This window comes from Gossypium hirsutum, chromosome D10, assembly GCF_007990345.1.
Source record: "Gossypium hirsutum isolate 1008001.06 chromosome D10, Gossypium_hirsutum_v2.1, whole genome shotgun sequence".
Taxonomy (NCBI): Eukaryota; Viridiplantae; Streptophyta; class Magnoliopsida; order Malvales; family Malvaceae; genus Gossypium; species Gossypium hirsutum.
Window position 1 is genome coordinate 66,030,095 of NC_053446.1, and position 7,762 is coordinate 66,037,856.

Sequence of the window (7,762 nt, forward strand, 5' to 3'; positions counted from 1 at the left end):
GATCGAAGAAGAATGTTATTTGGACTTTGGCTCGTAAATATGAAAAGAAATTGAACCGTAAAAAAAAAGGGGAAGAAAAATTTTCAATTTGTACAAGCGATGCGAAAAAAACTATACAATAAAACAAAGTAATTGAATAATTATCTTTTAAAAATTATAAAAATATAAACTATTAAAAATAATGAAATTATATTTTAATCATTATAAGAATTACAAGTTAATTTTAGACATGAAAAAGTTTTCTACTCTTGGATAGATAAGAGCCTAATTGGTTTCCTAAAAATATGATAAATATATCATTTATTTCTTAACTTATAAATTAATACATTCTCCACCTTAACCAAAGACATCTTTTGGCCATGAAATAGCTTCCAAATTGTCGATTCTTAAGCACATAAAACTCAAAAAGCCCCTCAAAACAGATCATCCAATTAGATGGAGGAGCAGGATCGATCCTCTCAACCCCGTCTTCCACATGTCCTCATCTTCCCCCTCCCAATACAAGGCCATATAAACTCCATGATTAAGCTAGCTGAACTGCTAGCTATCGCCGGCTTCAAGCTCACTTTCCTCAACTCCCACCACAACCATGAACGCTTGGTCAAGTTCAACAATATTGCTGCCCATTTTGAAAGATACCCAGGGTTCGAATTCAAGACCATAACCGATGGTCTCCCTCTTGATCATCCTAGGTCAGGGAGCTGGTTCCTTGATATGTTTGAAGATACCATGGAACCTAAGATGAAGCAAAGTTTGAGAGAGGTACTTGTGAATAGTAGCCCACCGGTAGATTGCATAATTGCAGATGGGCTTTTAGGCTTTGCTCTTGATGTTGCAAAGGAGGTTGGAATCCCCATTTTTTTTTTTGTACCAGCAGTCCTTGTAGTTTCTGGGTTTATTATTTTATCCCTGATATAATCCAAGTTGGGGAGCTTCCTATCAATGGTAAATCCTCTTCCTTCTCATCAACTTTGTTTATTATACCATGTTTAGCACTGTTTTTAACTTAGAATAACACAAAACCTTAAGTCGAAATGATTTGACAAGCATGTTGAAGAAATTAACGAGAAAGACATTTGGAATATTCCTGTTAATTAGGCGAGTTGATTTGGTTTAAGTTGGATTAATTCGGAATTTAAAATTTTTAAATCATTTCATGTTTGAATGATTTTGAATTTCAATGGGTTCTTGTCAATTAGATTTACTAATTTAACTTTTAAATTCGAATTATTTTTGTTATTTTTGTTTTCGGGTCACTTTAGGTTAGCTAGCTGAGTATTTTTGTGTCGATTTTCAAGTTGAATCATTTCAGGATTTTTTCCATTCGGGTTTAATACTTAAGTTTGGATCACCATGGATAATTTGTTCCCGTTATTTTTAAGTTCAAGTCGATCGAAGTTGTGATCATGTTTGAGCTTAGATCATTTCTAATTTGAGTTGTTAAATTTATATGATTAAATAAATTGAATCTGATATGAGTTTGAATTAATTGGGTTTGTGATCATTGACACTAGTAAATGGGTTTTTGTTAAACACTTGAAGGAACTGAAGACATGGACCGGTTAATAACGACAGTGCCAGGCATGGAAACTTATCTTCGATGTCGAGACCTTCCTACTTTTTGTCGTAAACTGGACATTGAAGATTCAATATATATGAAGCTAGTCGTAGAACAGACACGAAAGAGCCTTCAAGCCGATGCCTTGATACTCAACACCGCCGAAGAGCTCGATGGGCCTATACTATCTCAAAAACGCACCAAATGCCCTCGTGTCTATGCCGTTGGACCCTTACATGCTCAATTAAACACTAGACTCAATGCAAAACATGGAGAGTCACGTGATCACATCTCGAATACACTTTGGGAAGTGGATAAAAGCTGCATCTTTTGGCTCAATAAACAACCGAATCGATCTGTTATCTATGTAAGTTTTGGTAGCATTATGAGCATGTCAAGGGAGCAACTTGTTGAGCTTTGGTATGGACTTCTTAACAGTAAAACGAAGTTCTTGCTTGTTGTAAGGCCAAATTCCGTGATTGGAAAAGATGGTGAAGGGGAGGATGTTGTAATGGAGCTTATGGAGAAGAGTAAGGATCGAGGTTACATTGTAAATTGGGCACCACAAGAGGCAGTCTTGAACCACCCGGCCATTGGCGGGTTCTTTACGCATAATGGATGGAACTCGACTTTAGAGAGCGTTGTCCCAGGGGTGCCTATGATTTGCTGGCCTCAGTTTGCTGACCAACACGTGAATAGTAGGGTTGTGAGTGAGGTGTGGAAAATAGGGTTGGATATGAAGGATGTATGTGATAGCAAGATAGTGGAGAAAATGGTAAATGATGTGATGGTGGATCGAATGGAGGAGTTGCAAAATCCGCATCTGAAATGGCTAAGGTAACCAATCAAAGTGTTAATGTTGGTGGTCTTCTTATAGTAATTTGGACTGTTTAGTTGAAGATATTAGAATAATGAGCTTGAAAAAACTCACAAAATGAGCTTTGAACCACCCAGCCGTTGGCGGGTTCTCTTCATTTTAATTTTTTTTTATTGCAATATCTCTTTAAACAAAGTAATTGAATAGCAGTAAAACTTTTCAAAATATCCTTACATGATTGAATATCTTTATCAATTACAATCACCAAATTTTTTTTATTATTAACCTTAAAAAGATGTGCAACAATAGTTACTTAAATCCTATCAAAATATGCCAATAAGATAGGTAAATTACAAACAACTCAATTGCAAATTGAGTTGTGACTAACTGAGTAATTGACGAATGATGCAAGCCCCAAGACCGAAGAACCAGTTTTAGACTAATGGATGTGATGAGTTCACATTATCTCAAAGCTCAACAATAGTGTCAACGGCCAAACAAATCAAATCAAGATCCGATCAAAGACAATATTCAAGTATGAACTTTTTCAAGGAAAGGGGGATGATATATGTACGGATGGGATGAAATTTATTAAATTTCATTCACCAAAGCTGTCAACTTTCAAGTTTAGGAAATTAACAAACTTGCAATGCCTTTTTGGATGAGATCCAGGCATATCTGGGTAGAGATTTATCATGGCGTTCGAAATTTATCTATCTTGGATTTGATTGCGTTTCAGATTATATCAAAATCTAAGTTTATTTCCTAACGTCTAGAACCCTAAGTCAAATTCGCGACTTAAATAAACTTTACGATCCACTTCCACATTCATCCGCCTCAACCTTTATCAATGACACTAACATTCTCACCCTTTGACACTAACAACTAGAGTATTATCTTCATAAAATGAGCTAACATAAAGAAGTAACAAGTACCAAACATTATGAATAAATACTTAACAGTAATAAGCATGCAAAAGGAGAACTCCGCTTCGATGGTAACATCAATACATCCCCCCCCCCAATAAACACAATAGAACGGGAGCGGGCTTTTATTTCTTTTCTTAAAATGTGAATGCATGGTAAAGATGGCTTTTTTATTTTTTGCATTATATGTATGAAGTGTTTATAATTAATATTTTCTTTGCTCCACCCTACTCATTATATAAAGTTATTATTTTACCCTATATATTTGTTGATACAACGTACAACAAGGGAGGAAGATAAGGAGGAGGTCAAGATGGTGCAATGGAGGCCAATTCACCTAAAGAGGTTGAGAGTCGAAACAAGAACAAAATGATAGACTAACCAAGAAGACAATTGCTCGGTAACTCTAGAGTGCTAAAAAAAGGATCTTTTTGCATCATTCCTTAGAATATTTTCTCTTGTCCACTGATATGACATGGCCAGAAAAACATTCAATCCCGCAAAATGTGTAAAAGATATTTATAGGCATATATCATGGGGCCTTATCAGTATGAGATTATTGTGCCTAAATGGACTCCTTATCATATAAAGAGTGCATTCATACTAAGAGAATGTTAATACTTAAAACGGGTGGATGGTTCCGTCTAAGAGGAACGAGTGGTCTATTGAAGCGTTACTTCAAATGAAGTCAACAAGAGGTCTATGATGCATCTGATATTGACACGTGTCTGAGTGACGGAGGGGTATAGCAACATTAAATATATGTTTGAGCCTTGAATTACATAGTTAAGACTTAGTGGTTTCTGGCAATGTTTTCATAATCGAACCCGTGATCAAACCGATCAGACCACCAATTTTTAATTTAATTGATTCAATAAAAAATAAATTATAAATATAAAATCCAATTATTTATAAATTTTGATATCTAATTATTAAAGTTTTGTAATTCCACTTTAAGATTGTATATAGCCTATTGATTAAAAATTTATAAATCCACCTTTAAAGAATTTAAAAGTTCCTTGCGAATATGCAACTCATCTCTTTTACTCTTTAGACTTATAAATTTCTCTTCCACTTTCTTTTTGTCATTCCCTTTTCTCATTTCTTCTAACTATTCCGTAAAAATCGGTTTTTTTTTCTATTCATTTCTTATTCTCAAATACCCAAATCTCTTTCGTATCATTCCAATTCTCATGTTTTTCTTTTTCTTTCTTCACATAAATAAAATATTATTCTAATCAATTTTTTTGTCAAGTTTCTAAACCCTATTTAATTGAGTTTTAATTAGTTCATAACAGTTCGTTTGTTATCCATTTTAATAAAGAGTGTTGGATCTTCTGATCTATCAATTTTCAATCCAATTAATTTAATTAATCAATACAATTCAATTTCGACAATATTAATTTCTCATTTCTAGTTGCTAATATAAGAAAATTAAAATAAATTAATTGTTAGGAAATTTTTAATTTTTAAGGTAAATTCAATTCCTGTTTACTTGGGAGGTTGTCCCAAGTAATCAAAATTATGTTTAAAATATTAAAAATAATTAAGAAAAATCAAAATGAAACAACGTATGGTGAAATGAGAATGGATATATTTAATATCTATAATGGAAATAATAAATTATAAAATTAAATATTTATGATGGAACGAAATAGATAATAAAATAATTAAGATTTAACAATATTTGCTAGGTGTCGTTTCATTCATTTTCTTCCCAATGGAGAGCAATGTTATGTTGGCTTTACTTTTTGGACCAACAATTGAGAAGTCGCTTTTGTTTGGGATTTTTTTTTTTCAGAAATGGCGCATGAAAGTGTCGGTGAAAATGGGTAAATTGGCTAAATCATGTGACAGTATCGGTGGTCCTTATTATTGCAATTATGATAAAATCAAGTTGTAATAAATAATTGCAGTCACGTGACATGCAATAAGGTGTAATCTTTCTGATTGTTTTTTGCAAGTTTTAAAAGTACGAGTTTGACAATGTTATCATTAATTGCAAATGCAATTTTTTATTTATAATAATCAAAACAATACGATTACAGTAAAGTACTAAATAAATTGTCTCTGGTGCTCAATCTTTTAGAATATCTTGAATCTCCATAAGGGCTATGGAACAGATGTAAAACTACATCATTTATGAGTCATTGTTGCCAATGTGTCTATAATTTTATTATTTTTGAGGAATGTATCATAATGATCATTTCTTTTCGCTAGCAAGGATATGTTAAATTCTCTTAATTAAAGTAGAGGTAGTTTTTTCTGGTTTATTATCGCTAATAGCTGCTATGACCTTGATATTATCAAAATGAATGGTAGCATCATCGTATCCTTATTTTCTAAATATGTGTAAGCCATCCAATATTCCCCAAAGCTCAGTAGCTACAACTGAACACTTCCCCAAAAAAACGATTATTTCTAGAATCCAATTTCCCTTCCCATCACATATTACCCCACCTGGAGCGGAAAAACCAGAAATAAAATTAACGACACTTTCAATATTAAGAAGAAAACCCATACCCGATTTCGAACGTTCAGAAGACTATTGCGGATCCTTCACCAAGACTTCATTATTGACTAAGGAATATTGCTTTGCTCAACTGTAAGAAACCTTAAAAATTTCCTCTAGATTTATTGATTTTCCTTGGAATTTGAACAGGTTACTATTTTTCCATATGCGCCAAAGTATTATCCCGAAGAAGCAAGCCCAGACCGAACCTCCCGTGTTATTATCTAATTGATCCGGTAAATTCGAAAGCAACCATTCTGAAATATTACCTTCAAAGATCCATTTATTTTGATTGGAGGAAATTATTTGAGTCCAAATATCCTTCGAACATGAACAGCCGTAAAAACTAGTAAAACATCCTCTGTATGGTGACCACAAAAATGACATGACTCATCATGACCAATTCCCGTTCGGACCCTTTCAGAGTTGGCTGAAAGTCTTTGATTTATGATTATCCATATGAACATGTGACGGTGTACCAACAGACCTCGTGGAAGGGACAAAAGAAAGAGGGTATACATAGTGGATTGGGCTCCACAGGAAGATGTCTTGGCCCATGGGGCTATTGGTGGGTTTTTGACTCATAGCGGATGGAATTCGACTTTGGAGAGCGTGACAGCGGGGGTGCCCATGGTTTGTTGGCCTTGCTTTGCTGACCAACAATTGAACGGTAGGTTTGTGGAGGAAGTGTGGAAATTAGGATTAGATATGAGGGATGTGCGTGAAAGAAGAGCTGTGGAGCAAATGGTGAATGATTTAATGGTGGAAAAAAGGGAGGAGATTTTGAAATCAGCTGATGAATTTGCTAAATTGGCTAAAGGATCTGTGAATGTTGGTAGGTCTTCGTATTATAATTTGGACTATCTAATTGAGGACATAAGAATGGTGAATAAAAATTGTTAAAAACGTGAAATTTTGAGATAGGGACAACAAAATGAGGGGCCTTTCCCATCCCCACTTTTTTTATTAAATTATTTCCTAGGTTCCTGCTAATTTCGAATTAAACAATTTGACCCTAATTTCTTTAATTACCTCTTACATCTTTGTCAACTTTTAAATTAATAATCGTATTTGTTTACTATTATACTAATATATGATTTTCAATTGATAAAATAAATTAAAAATTAGTTTAAAATATTAATATCTCGTATTAATTGATAAGAGTTACGATAATTATCAATATAAATCGATATTGATTGAAATTAATTAAAATATATTAATTTTTTTTTACTAAAATTGAACTTAAATTATTTGGTATCAAAATGGTGGGGACTATTATCCAATAATGTTTTATCTTGATTCTGTCCCTGCCCGAAGTAGCTAGTGAAGGGGAATAAAGATGTTTCGTATAGGAAAATTGCTTTAACGAAAATGGTGAATGAAATTGATATGGTTGAAAACAAAGAAGAGATTGAGAAATCTGTCGGCGGCCCTTGCTGCAATTTCGATTGTTTTATTAAAGACGTAAAAGGACATGTTGTAATTAATTAACTTGCAGTCACATGGCATGCAATAAAGATCGATTTTTTTTTTAAATTAGATCCAATTAGGTTATTAAATATTAATAAGTTTATATTTTGATTAATTAACTAGATATAAAATAATCATTAAACTATTCAAAAGATTTTATTTAAGTTATTAGCTTTAAGTTTAGTTTACAAGCTTGAAACAACAATTCGGCGAATAGTATGGTAGATCAGTACCCATCAAGAAATAGAAGAACATAACTTAGATCCAAGTCGATCTGACAGTCAGTGTTGGAGATCGAAGAAGAAAGTTATTTAGATTTTGGTTCGTAGATATAAAAAGAAATTGAACCGTACAAGAAAAGGGGAAGAAAAGTTTTCGATTTGTGCAAGCGATGGCGAACGGAGAAAACTATACTGTAATAGGCCAATTTGCCCAGCCCATTTTGTAAAACCAAATAAAAAAGAAAAGAAAAACAAAAT

General features: G+C 33.2%; 1 pseudogene; it reads left to right on the forward strand.

Annotated features, from left to right (window-relative positions):
- The first annotated feature begins 329 nt into the window (after positions 1–329).
- Positions 330–2,602, forward strand: LOC121222607 (7-deoxyloganetic acid glucosyltransferase-like; annotated as a pseudogene).
- Positions 2,603–7,762: the final 5,160 nt, after the last annotated feature.